The sequence below is a fragment of the Neopelma chrysocephalum genome, unplaced genomic scaffold (genome assembly GCF_003984885.1).
Source record: "Neopelma chrysocephalum unplaced genomic scaffold, ASM398488v2 Primary Assembly neopelma1_43, whole genome shotgun sequence".
Classification (NCBI taxonomy): Eukaryota; Metazoa; Chordata; class Aves; order Passeriformes; family Pipridae; genus Neopelma; species Neopelma chrysocephalum.
In genome coordinates, this window is record NW_020897702.1 from 16,133,878 (window position 1) to 16,148,261 (window position 14,384).

Genomic DNA, 14,384 nt, shown 5'->3' on the forward strand with positions numbered 1-14,384 from the left:
AGTATAGCAAATTTGAACAGACCAAACACAAGTCAAGATAGCAAGATTCTTGGTGTCTCTTGTCTTCAGGGCAAACTTGTTTGAAAATGGAAAATTGGAGAGCTGGGAAATATCTGTATGAAGAATGTGAGTGGAGGATAGGAAGCAGGAATAACAGCTAGCTCTTTTATAAATCACTATTGTCAAGTGATATCAAAGCAAGTCCTTTAACAGCAGGAGTAAGAACAGTTGTCCTACTCTCCTTTCTACAGATAGCTCAGAGTTCAAATCACAGAAGAGGCTGAAGACAAGACAGCCTGCAGTAAACTGACTGCTGTTGCTGACTTGGCAACCCTGCCCCCATCATAATTGCTTTTTGATGATGTTAATCTCAAACATCATTTAATAATATGTTTTCTGTTTATTTAGATGGTGGTTTTAGTCAACTGCCAGAGATGAACAATAGTCATGCAGAGAACTTGAGCAACTTTTTCACTCTGATTCATGTTCTGGTTTACAAATGAGTTCCTGTAAGTACATATAAGTATAACACTTTTTTTCCTGATTAGCATCAAGCATGAATTCAGATTTTTAGGCTTATTTTTAATTTGAAGATAGTGCAATGATCTAGAAAAGCAGCATGTATCAAAAGAAGCAGATGCAATAGATCCAACCCTATGAACACAATTTTCTAAACATCTGCTATGACTGTAAAGTACTAAACGCAGAAGTTGAATACATTAATAGCTCAGTACACTCAAGAATATGTCTTAGAATCTATACAAAACCAAACACACTTGCACAAAATAAGATTTATTCACTGCAATAGAACTGGGCTGGGTGTTGTTTTTCCTGTAAAGATCTGTGGGAAAAGCTGAAGTGGGGCATAGAATTGACCTTGTGTTTTGGTTGTGTGTGCCATACATGTAGAGAATTACTTTTGATTACAATTCTGTAGAGGTGTTGCAGGATAAGGCTGTAAACAAGAAACTATGGGGTGTGAAACTACATGACCTGGGACTACCTAGGTTTCAACATCCAGATACTCTCATGAAGAGGTGAGGATTACATCCAGTACCTTACTTCACAGTCTGCACTGAGTAGGCAACTGGAGGAAATTTGCGGCGTCATAAGAAGATCATGTTATTTCTCTGTGACTCCGCAGTTTAGATGCGTTGATTCTGCCACCCAAAAGCATATGTGTGCTTCATTCAAAAGAGGTACCAATTCTCAGTCTAACTGCCTAGCAAGAAGACATCTGAAAGAGCAGGGAAGTGTCCCTTCTTTGTATTTTACCCCATATCCTATGTGGGGCTTGTCAAATCCCTTGCCTTTGGATAGTGTTCAGACCAAGACCTGAATTCCTCAGTCTAATCTGTCAGACACAGAGGATGGCAGTCGTGGTCTGTTGTTAACTATGTGCAAGACAACTTTTTCAGGGCACACTCCAGTCTCTGTGTGTGTTCCCAGTTAGCTATGAAGATCTCTCTAGCCATGACTTGTCCATAATACATTATAACAAAGAAAGAAACACCACAATATGAAGAAAAGACCATGCTTGGGATTACATTAAAAGGGTTTGGGTCAGAATGTATATGAAGCAAATGGAGGAAGAGACTGGTGACTGCAAAATGGATTATTGTCCTCTAGATTTTAATAAACTCCAATAACCTTCATTTAACTTTTGACCATATAATGTAATACTCCCTTATACACTCCTTATACAACAGTAGAAATATTACCAATCTTCATTAATCTCAGTATTGATTTTGAAGTAATTTGTTGATCTCACTGAACAATTTCATAGGGGTTCATTTGACTAGATGTAGACATGTACATTGGAGATAGTTGCCTTGGTTTGCTTTGCACTCAGTGCAGACTAACTACAAATTATAGGGTGTGACTAATTTTGTCCTAAAACCAGTCACATATATCTTACTGGCTCTACTTCTTCCCTGTGGCTTTAACAGGAGGCAATTTGAGGTGGCAGGTTCACATGGTCATGACAGTGTTATAAATGCCTGAGGACAGATTGAAAGACTACACTTTTTCTGTCAATCACTATGAGGCCTCTAATATCAATTTACTTCTTAAAAAATCCTCCAACTCATATTTAGTACAGTTGGAGTTGAAATGTCCCCTGGAAGACTGAGTATTGGTGATTTATAGATGATCCTTCTTAGCAGGGTAAAAGCAGGGTAAATGGCCATATTTCATTTTCTAAAGAGAAAGATAACTAAATAATATTCGCTTATCGTGTTTAATCTAGAGAAGAGAAGACTGAGAGGGAATCTCATCAATACATATAAATATCTCAAAGGCAGGTGCCAGGAGGACGGTACCAGACTCTTCTAAGTGGTGCCCAGTGATAGAACAAGGAGCAATGGCCATAAACTAAAACACAAGAAGATTCACCTCAACATGAGGAAGAACTTCTTTACACTGGCGTGGCAGAGCACTGAAACAGGCTGCCCAGGGAGGTTGTGGAGTTTCCCTCCCAGGAGATGTTTCAAACACACCTGAACACATTCCTGTGTAACCTGCTCTAGGTGACCCTGCCTTGGCAAGGGGGTTGGACTAGATGATCTCCAGAGGTCCCTTCCAACCTGAACTATTCTGTGATATAGGAATTAGAAATTAGAAATTGTTGTGCACTTTTTTTTTTTTTTTTTTTTTCCGGTCCTCCCTCTCCCTCCTCCACTTCCCCCACATAGAGATCTCCTAGATGCACCTTCCCTTTTCAGTTTTGGCTGAATGTTCACTCTGTACTTCTTTGCCAGCTTAATTCCATAGTTAGAACTGAGTTTGACATAGTAGATAGCATTACACGTTTAACCATACTACAGTGCATTTTTAAAAATTATTCTGGTGCATTCTCCAAAAACAGTCAAACACAGAGAAAATTCCGCTGTTTAGATATAAAATTCACAAGAAGATAAGCAATTTGTATGATTACTGACAAGGAAGAAGTTTTGGGGGTTTTTCTTCTCAAAGAGAAGAGTGCCAAAGTAAAGGCAGCATTGGGTCATCTAATTAAAAAGGCATATTCACATCTAAAATGCCTTCATTTTTTATAAAAATATTTTCAAACCAATGTTTATTTCTATTTCATAAGAACACTATAATTGTCCCAGAGCATTGCCTTTCTCTCCAAAATATTTGTCAAGCTGCAATGCTGTATGATGAAGGGTTTTCTTTTAGGGCCAGGCATAAGCAAGCAGAGAAAGGGAATGCAGAGTGATGATGCAGAGGAATGTGATCAGAACCTTTTCAAAGTCATTTTCTGAATAATGTTCCTTGCTTAAAGTACCTGAATTGCCAGAAGATAAAAAGACTCAGTGCAAAACTGGTGATAATAGCTTTGGGGAAGCCATGCACAGTTAACCATTTTTCTCTGGAAATGCTTACATTGCTTTGGAATGGCTGTGGTTTGGGCCTAGGATAACTTTTTTTTTTTTTTTTAAATTAGGAAAGATTTACAAAAATCTGTTTCATTATTACTTGTTTTGGTTTTCCTTGGCAGTGCTGGGATTTTCCCAGAATAATCCATTCTCTTTAAAGTTAGGAGTATGCTTTGTCCATTGCCTAAAATATATGTCTATAATCAGATGGAAATGTGAAGAAATTCTGGTGGGTTTTGGGATGACTTGTGTCCTAGGGCAACAAGGCATCTGGAGATACCCCTGAAATCATTGAGTCAGGGCATGAATGAATGCCTTCTAACTCAAAAGAACAAAAAACAACAAAGCTCAAGTGCATCTGGCAACTGTCTTCAGGGAAAATTTCCTTTCCTAAGCACTCAGTTTCTCTGTCTTGTTTAGATTAGCCCACAAATCCTAATTTCTGTTGGGTCCAGAAAAATCAGCCTACATTTCATCATTGTTTCTCTTAACAGTCTTATATATCATACTATAATAATATCCAGAAAGAGCCTTTAGTCTTCTTTCTTTTGGGCTTGATTATCCTTGAAGTTAAATCATAACAAAGGTTGATACAAAAGGCAGCTTTGAAAGAATGAACATAAATGCATAGGGTTTTGTTCTCAGGAGATTGTAAGTGATCTCAGTACTTTCTCAGGCTCAAATAAGCCTGCTGGCATTCAAGATGAAAACTCTAAAGATTTTTAAAATTACTGCTAACACTAACTCAAATGACCTGTTCAATATCCTTGAAAATTAAGCGCAAGTTGGGACCGAAGGGAGCTGTAATAGGCAACTTAGTACCTTCATTGTGTTGCACTTCAGAGAAGTGATTTCCAGGTGCATTGCTTTATAACTGGGTGACTGCTGAGAGCACAATCAGTAACAAATTTCAGCTTTTTTTCTCTGTGTAACACAGTAACTAATCGTTTCACAAAATGGAAAGTCTTGCTGAGGCCTGTAAGCCACTGGGAGTGCTAAAGTAACCTTGTAGCTCTGATTAACAGGCTTCCAGATGCTAGATTAATGAGTGGATCTGAAAAGTTTACATCAGCATAAGCTTCAGTCTTGCTGAAAGCAGCAAGCTTTTTTGCTAGTACACTGCAGTAAAGATGAATCGAGCTATAGCATGTGGAAGAGCATTTTGCAAAAAATCCCCACATAACAGCTAGATACTGAAATGTGTGACTTTCCCTGCCAACAACAAAGCCTCTCCAGGCTGAGATAAATCCCCTTTCTGCTGCTTATTTTGGTCTCAGAAGTGCAATGTGTTTTTCTATTTGTATGGCTGTTTCATTTATGGCTGTACGGTTGAGAAGAATAATATCACTAAAACAACCACAAAAAATACCCCAAACCCAAAATGAGGCAAAGATAATAGGTTCTGTTTAGTAGTGGTGAGGAACTCCCTTTGCTGTATCTCCTTCCCTTCATGCCTGAAAACACCTCAGTAAAGCAAAATGCTGATTTTAAAAGGAAGCAACATACCCTAAACATAGACACTTTGGGAAGATGCTGGATAAGATGTAGCTAGACAAAAATAACAAGAAGTGACAGCAGGGAAGGTTGGGTATGGTTGATTCAATATTAATCTTGTTCTTTTCTACTTTATCATGCCATAGGATAGCTCTCACTTGAACATATGACAATTTTATTTTTTTTTCTGTGCAGAAGCCAAGTGCACATTTATTCTTAGGGTTCAGTGGCTAATTAGTTCAAGCCAGTCAGTGGCAGCCAAGCAATAGGCCACCAGATTGGTTTTAGGTGCCATCACTCCAATGTCATTTCCACACACTGCCAAGCAAAGAAAACTGTGGGGGAAATACCCTGATGTTCTATTTATTTTCCTCTGAACAGTTCGTATGGTGGTGTGAAAGGACATTTCATGGGTGTCTACTTTTCCTCTAGAATTTTGGTCCCTGTCTCTGGTCAGTTGTTCTGCTGGGTCCTTAAATGAACTTTAGTATTGCTGCTTGTGCTAAGATGCATTTATCTGTCCACAAAGACAGTTTTGGCTGTCAGCTCACACTATATATTTTGCAGCACCTGCTGCAAACTTGTTTTATCTTCAACAGTCAACCTATTCCTTTGTGGAAATGAAAGATTTAAGAAAAAATGGCAAAAAATATGGTACCATTACCACAGTGATTTATTTCTTGTTCAAAGAATAGATTTACTGGCAAGCAGATAACAGACTGCTGTCTCTAGGCTAATTTTGATTGGATTCATAAATGTTTAGCTGACATTATTCACACATTCTATACCGAGTAAGACTAAGAAGTGTTACTTCTCATATACTGTGCTGTGAAGTCCTTTAGCTAACCAAGAAAATGTATTTGTGGTGCCAGAAGTGCTTATTTTTGTAAAGCTTCAGGACAAGCATTCCATGATGTTTTTTCCATGTAGGATGAGAGGAAAGAACATTGCAGACAGTGAGTGATAAGCTTGGCTTTTGAAGGGTGCTTTGACAGTTTTGATGTCAAAGTCACTTTAAATTGAAAATAGATAGGGAACAATTCTGCTCATTCCTAAGGGGAAGAACATACACAGCAGCAAGACATCTAACCTACTATGGGAATAACAGAAGAGCCTTATAACAGATGTAAGGTTGTTGGTCACATTTACAGCAGCTCTCAGCAGCTCTGGTCTACCAAGGCTGCATTTAGTCCTCTGAGGTTCCCATGTGAAACCGTCTCATGGGACTGTCTCATGGTACTGTGAAACTAGTGCCCCTAGGAACTCACTGCCTGATGGTTCACTACATCTGTGTCTTACGAAGTGTATGTCCCATCTGCCTTTCCCCGAAGAGTGTACTGTTTTGACCTGTACTTTAGAATGCAACAAGCCTTCTCTCACCCTGTGTTTAGAAACTAAAGCTCCCTAAGCTTTCTGCTGTGAACTTGTTTCCCCTCCTTCAAGCCTGTGCCAGCTTTGAAGCAGCAGAGTTACACCAGGGTGAAAGGAGGAATGAGAAAATGAGTGTTTCCAATAGCTTACAGGCAATGTTCACAGCTGACACGGATGATTTGCCATCTGTGTTCTTGGTGTTTACAGTACTAACTGAGGTGAAATTGTGATCGAGGAGTAGCTCAGTAACATTTTCTGTTGGTTGATTTTGTTCCAGAGTAACTGCCTCCAGAGCCGATTTGGGACTTACCTGAACAAGTGAAGTCATCTCAGATTCTAATTTTATCTTCTCTTCTTCAACCAGTAGCTGTAAATGGCATTTTTCATTCTCAAAAGTACCTTAGCCCCAAAGTTGACAACAGCAAATAATGATATGAAGCAAAGTTCAGTGGGAGAAATCTCACATTAAGTAGAAAATTATTTAGTACAATGATTGAAGGTTGAAAAACCTTGTCAGCTTGTGCATACATCAGACAATTTACCATCTGTGATTAATCCCTCTGGTCTCCAAAGGTACTAATATGTGTACTTGTGGGAGAGTTTGTCTAACACATTTGTTCCCCATCAAGTGTTATTTGCACATTTCATGTCACTTCTGGATAGATTTATTCAAATATAAATGATGGGGGCATCTCTAAACAGTTCCAGCACTGGAAAATTTGTTATAATGGAGTCATTGCTTGAGGGACCTTGGGATTTCAGTCTTTATTTCACAAACTGATCAGTTATTCCCTTTCCAAAACATACCTATAACCACTGATTTTAATAAATACTGAAAAACAAGAAACCCAAGTTATTACAAAGGAAGCAAACTGCCATGTGATATGGGAAAAATAGATGATACTACTCACTACTGTTAGAAAGAATCCTGTAACTCTTTGCATATTTTGAGATTCCTCACACCTAGAAAATATTTAATAATGGCCAGTCTTCGCGAACGAAGATTTTGGGAAAGGTCTTTTACCTTTCCAGCCTGCGCAATGGATTTTTTAGGTGAGACACAGCCTGCGCTGAACTGAGCCCACCCTTTAATCCTAAGGTTCATCTGCCGGGGCCAAGCAAGCTTGGACAATGGCAGTGAGGTCCTCAGGACGTAGGTTTGTTTAGAGTGACCTTCTCATAGATGGATGGCCACACAGGGCTAACGGGCTCCATCTGCCCGGGAGACCGGGGAATTGAACCTGGGTCGCAGCGGTGAGAGTGCCGCATCCTAACCACTAGGCCACCAGGGCTCCCAGAAAATATTTATTGTTTGCTTTTTACTACCAGACTGCAACACTCCTCTCAGGGCTTGCTAACCTGGTCTGGAGTCTTCTAGAGAATAGTAGGAAAAAGCACTAGGACCTAAACAGTCAGTGGTCTCTGTTGTAACAAGGTGGTTTTAAGGACCAGTTGATTCTTTTGCTTTGTTCTTGAAGGATGAAACTGAGATCCTGTCAATGTGGCAAGATAGAATGCCCTCTAAACTAAGAAGGCTTATTTTGGAAATGGTTTAATTGTTGTTACACATCTGAGGATACAGAAAGGCCTCTGTGCCTGTTGAGGGGGAATTCTTGAGTGATTTTTTGCTGTGTCCACAATAAATACAGATTCTAATTATACAGTTGAACAACAGGAATCAATTTTTCTCAGGTATCTTCGGATAGACCTCGATAGCTGTGTGAAATCCTAATAAAACTAGACAGTATATAATAATTGAATACATTTTTCATGAAAAAAAAGATGAAGCTTTGTCAAAACTAAAATATTTTTCTCAGTTGTCTCTTTTAGCAGCCTCAGATGTAAAATACAGCAAAAGCCATTTACAGAATGCTAAATCACTTTGATTCAAGATGAAGTGTTCTGCTTCAGACTTCCACTTGCATTCCAAAAGAAACTAGAATCTGAAATGAAACATTTCACCTCAGGATTGAATGAGCTCCTGAGTTTTAAAAAAAGGGAAATTTAGACAGATAAGAATATACATATACATGTCAATGTAACTATAAATGTAAGAATACATAAATATAAACAAATATAAATTTGGCAACAGTCAATGATTTTTATACAACAGAACAATGAAATTCTTTATGGAAAGAAATTCTTCCCTTCTATGAAGGTGTGTGGGTCATCTGATTCCTTTGCCTTCTCTGGCTTCTTAGTGCTGATATTTCCAAAAGCTGTGCTCACCATTACCTGTATGACTTCGTGTTGCTGTTTGTTCTTAAATCATAATCCAGTTCACTGCTATCTTAATGATGCTATTAAAACTGTTGCTGAGATTGTGCCGTATTTGATTTATTTACTGCCTGCTCCTTCAACAATGGTGAAGAACAGTAGAAGGGGAACACCAAAGACAAGATATTGGATAATTTCACTCTATGATCCAATAGGAAATGCCCAAAAGAAAATTCGTGAAATTAGATTTCAAAGCCAAGCCTCTTTTTTTTCCTTTTTTTTAAGAAAAACATAAAATGTTTTGAATGTTGCTATGTATAATTGAGTTTCAGAGCCTGAAAAAGGCTTCTTGGCTTAGAAGTGGAAGTCATGGATTTGGTAATAGCTGAAATTGTGACTTCTGTAACTGCCGAGTGGCTGGTAGATTGCTACTACATACATCCATATAATAACCTTGCAGTGAGGTAACTGTGCATGAAGTGGATTTGGTAGCAGGGTAGGATAGGAGACAATCTTTTTCTTCACTTTTCTGCTGAAGCTGAACGACCATGTAGTCAGTGATAGGCCCAGTTCAGGAGAAGAAGCTGAATAGGGATCCTGAACTCCACTGACCAGCCAAGTGCAATTGCCTGTTCCATTTCTCCAGGACCACAAGTTCATTTTACGTTAGACAGAGTAGGATGGGCTGAGGAAGCAGTCTTTGTCCATAAGCACAGAAGTTCTCTCTTTGATTCTGTTTTAATACCTAAAGAGAGAAATCGTGTAAGGGGAAAGAAGGATAATATTAATTGATAATGGCTGAACAATAGGCTGGTGATAAGACTGGAAATACAACCCAGGTTTTGCAATTTCCAGATCAGTGATTTGCTCACTGACTTGTGCTGTTTTTTCCTCTCAATAACCATATTCTACTGTGTTAAACTGTCACGAGTCAAGATCTGAGATAGAGATCTCACTAAACATGGTTTACATCCATTTGTGTGGCTTTAACATCAGTGGGTACGAAGGTGTATTTGAACATCCATCTTGGCCTTACCTCCTCTTGGTAGATATCCACAATGAAAGACTCCGTGTTGATGGTTAAATTTTTAAGAGATTTTATTCTGAGATCCTGGATATATTATTCTAAGACAGACATGTGCCTGGGGTTTGTATATCAGAACATCTGATTTTCTTTCTCAAATTATATAGTGGCATTTCTGATTTCCAGAGCCAGAAGCCAAAGAACAATCCATCCAATCTTAAAATCATTTTGAAACCTTAAATATTGAATGAACACATTTTGGAAAGGGCTAAAGCCTATATTAATTTTATATGATTTCAGACAAGAGGGGATTTCAGGCATTAATGTCAGATAGACATATCTGGGAGGGTTTCTTTGAATGATAGACCCTGGAAAAAATCTTGCAAAATCCACGCCTCACTGTTAACCAACTCTGGGAGGGAGAAAAGAGAAATTCAAATCCGAAGGTTTTCTTTGTCTTCATGATATTCGTCTCACTTCCCAGGCACTTTTTCCTGCCTGAGGCAAGAGGCAATAGGATTGTGATGGAGGAGATGAATAGACAATATGTAGGAGGAGGCTGGTCTTTTATTACCCTGTAGGCAGAACAGATTTCTAAAATTTCAAAGATCATGCTGGAGTTAATACTTGTGAAAACTCTATTAATTGAGGCAGATGTCACTCGGGCCTATGATGTGCATGTGTCCCACAGCAGCTCTGCTTCTGGAGGAGCTGGGAGGTAAACAAATATCTTACAAAGGTGATTAGTCAAAGCCTTCAGTGATACAGACTCCAGATACCAGTGGATCTGAGAAATGGTTTCCCAAGGAAACCACTCCGTATTTCTTCCTCTAATAATATCAAAAAGAAACCTTTTTTTGAGTCTACATTTTACTGTCTTCTCTTGGATCACAGATTTTACTGCAGGACGTATGTGGTGAAGAAGCCTAACCTTGAAGTGTAGCAGTCTGTAGCCATAGCACAGTACCCAGAGGGTAGTTGGGCACTGTAACAGGCTCCCCAGGGAAGTGGCTGTGGCATCAAGCCTGACAGAGTTTGAGATGCGCTTGTACAATGCTCTCAGGTACATGGTGTGATTCCTGGGGTGTCATTTTGCATTAACAGTAATCTGATCATCAATTACTAACTTGGGTTATCATCACTGAATTGTTTATGGCTAAAGTCAAACAATACATGTCTTACTCTAAATACTGTCTTTTCAAAGCATGTCATGGAATTCTGATTCTTGTTTTCCTGAGGGCACAAGACAGAATTTCTGTTTCTGCTGGCTGCCTTCAAAAACTCCTGAGGTTTTTGGTTTCAGTTCATCGCTCTGAAAAACAGCTTCAGAATTAATTTATCCATACTCAGGTCAGGGATTTGAGATTCCACAGTGCTGGGTGCAGTACAACAATTTAAGTAAAGCAGAAAAAAGGTAATTCCTTTAATGTGGTGGGATGGCCTAACACTGAACTGCAGAATTTATTTTGAATTTTGACATAGCTTTCAGTGGGATCAGGATTTCCATTCCTAGATGTCCTTATCACAGGCAAAGTGTCAGATCTTATACAAATATAAATAAATAAAGGCAGGGAGGAGGGATAATAAACAAACAAATAAATAGATAGATCAATAAATAAACAAAGAGGAAGACAATTTAAAGACCTAGTAGCAGCTAGTGGTCTGGTTTGCAGTGTGATTACAAGGTTTATGTCATTTGTACCTGTAGACTGATCAGACTTGTAGACACCCTTGTTCCTGGAAAATATGGGACATGTCTGAATGTCAAAAACTGCAACTCCAATGTTTGTTTCCAGCTAATACACCAGAAGGGAGTGCTGCCATTCAGAAGGACCTGAACAGGCTGAAGAAATGAGCTGACTGGCTAGGAAGGTGCTCTACAGAGAAGGACCTTGGGATTCTGGTGGACAGCAAGCTGACCATGAGCCTGTAAGGTACTCTTGTGGTGAAGAAACCAACAGCCTTCTAGACCTGGAGGATAGAAAACTCAGGAGAATCTTATGGATATGTAAAATACCAGATGGAAGTGAACAAAGAGGAACCCAGACTCTTTTCCACACTGACTTCTGATAGGACAAGAGTCAGTGGGCACAAATTAAACATAGGAAACTTCGTCTGAACACAGTAAAGGACAATTTCACTATGAGGGTAGTCAAACTTTGGAACAAGCTGCACAGAGAAGCAGTACACATGGCTGGAACTGTGTTGTGTGTTGGTTCTGTGCCCTGTTGTGTCTTCTGGTATTACTCAAACACACCTTGTGTTCTTGAACACTTTTGCAGTGTCTTCAGAACAATCCTCATCCTTGATTTCATGCTGTAAATATCTTAGCGAGGTTGTGACATTGTTCTTTGCTTGTTGCAGAATCACAGAATCATTTAGGTTAGAAAAGATCTCCAAGATCATAGTGTCCAATGTTTGCCTGATCACCAGCTTATCAACTAGACCATGGCACTAAGTGCCACATCCGGTTGTTTCTTGAACACCTCCAGATGGTGATTCCACCACCACCTCCCTGGGCAGTCCATTCCAATGTTTAACAACTTTTTCCATGAAGAAATTCTTTCTGATAGCCAACCTGAATCTACCCTGGTGCAGCTTGGGGTTATGTCTTCTCTAGTTGCCTGGGAGAAGAGACCTACCTCCATGTGGTTGCAACCTCCTTTCAGGTAGTTATTGTGAGCAAGAAAGTCACCCCTGACCCTCCTTTTCTCCAGGCTAAAGAATCTCATTTCCCTCAGCCACTCCTCATAGGACTTACCCTCTAGGCCCTGCACCAGCTCTGCTGCCCTTCTGTGGACTCCATCCAGCACCTCAATGTCTTTCTTGTAGTGAGGGGCCCAAAACTGAACACAGGATTCGGTGTGGCCTCACCAGTGCCAAGTACATGATGATCACTGCCCTGGTCCTGCTGGCCACACTATTGCTGATACAGGCCAGGATGCCACTGGCCTTCTTGGCCATCTGTGCACACTGCTGGCTTCTGTTCAGCCACCATCAACCAGCACCTCCACATCCTTTTCTGCCAGGCCACTTTCCAGCCACTCTTCCCCCAGCCTATAGTGCTGCTTGAGGTTGTTGTGATTGAAGTGTAGGACTCAACACTTGGCCCCATTGAACCTTATACTGTTGGCCTTGGCCTACCAATCCAGCCTGTCCAGATCCCTTTGCTGAACCTTCCTACCCTCCAGCAGATCAACACCCCCACATAACTGAGTATTGTCCCCAGATTTACTGAGGGTGTACTCGATCCCCTCATTCAGATCATCAATAAAGATATTAAACAGTACTGGCCCAAATAACGAGACCTAGGGAACACCACTTGTGACTGGCCACCGACTGGATGTGGCACCATTCACCACCACTCTCTGGGTCCAGTCCCCCAGCCAGCTTTTAACCCAGCAGAGAGTGCCCCTGTCCAAGCTGTGGGCTGCCAGCTTTTTCAGGAGTATGCCATGGGTGACAGTATCAAAGGCTTTGCTGAAGCCCAGGTGGACTACATCCACAGCCTTTCCCTCATCAACCAGGTGGGTCACCTGGTCATAAAAGGTGATCAGGTTGGTCAGGCAGGACCTACCTTTTCTAAAACAGTTTTGGCTGGGCCTGATCCCTTGGTTGTCCTATAGGTGCCGTGTGATTGCACTCAAGATGATCTTGATCTGTTCCATAACCTTGCTGGGTGCCAAGGTCAGGCTGACAGATCTATAGTTCCCTGGGTCCTCCTTCAGGCCCTTCTTGAGGATGGGTGGTACGCTGGTCAATCTCCAGTCATCTTGGACCTCCCCAGTTAACCAGGACTGATGATGGAGAGTGTCTTGGTGGGCTTTTCCACCAGATCCTTCAGTACCCTTGGCTGAATTCCATCTGGTCCCATAGACTTGTGAGCGTCTAGGTGGCTCAGCAGGTCACTAACTACTTCCTCCTGGATTGCAGGGGTCTATTTTTTTCCCTGTCACTGTCTAAGGGGTCTGGTTGACTTGAAGATAACCTGTCTTCCTGTTAAAAACTGAGGCAAAAAAGTCATTAGTACCTCAGCCTTTTCCTTATCCTTGGAAACAGTGTACCTCCCATGTCCAAAAAAGGATAGAGGTTTTTCCCTGGCCCTCCTTTCATTTTTGTTGTATTTATAAAATCACTTTTTATTATCTTTCACAGCAGTGGCCACATTGAGTTCTAGTTGAGCTTTCACCTTCTGATTTTCTCTTTAGATGACCTAAGGACTTCCTGGTATTACCTATTGTTCTGAAAACCTTCATCTGAAAACCACTGGCAACATTCATTTGAACTAGTTTTTTGTTATAGAGTGACATGAACATGCTTATTCTGTACTACTTGGCCTGTGATGTGGAATTTTCTTTCTTGAGTGGCAATATCTGTTGTTGAAGATATAGTGTTACTTGATTAAGTAATATGCAGCAAACAACAAGGAAGTTCTCTCAGCATCCTATTTTATTTCTTAATCCCTATGAAAGGCTAAAACCGGCCTGGATTGCAGTATGCTTCAAAGCTGGATCCTGTTTTACAGGGGGTGTTTCCTGCAAGAAACCTAAGATTCCTTCTGTAGTGAAGAAAAAAAGATTTTGGAGTACAATGAAATGGTAGTTTTCAATTTCTAATTTGCAGAAGGTGTGGAGTAATTGCAATGGAGATATGAAAAAATTGCTGAAGAAAATTGTCAGACAACACGATTTTGCTATTTGCAAAATTGTGAGGGTTTCAAAAAGTAGGGGAAAGAAAGATTGAAATCCACTGTTCTGTAGAATAGAGGCCATGTCCTTCCATTATGAGGTATATAGTATATATGTATTTGTTTTAGAATGGATGTGGTACAAATGTGTTGTGAGGCATAAGTGAACTCCAAAAAAAAGTTCACATTCTCAGTTTGAAAACAAATCTTT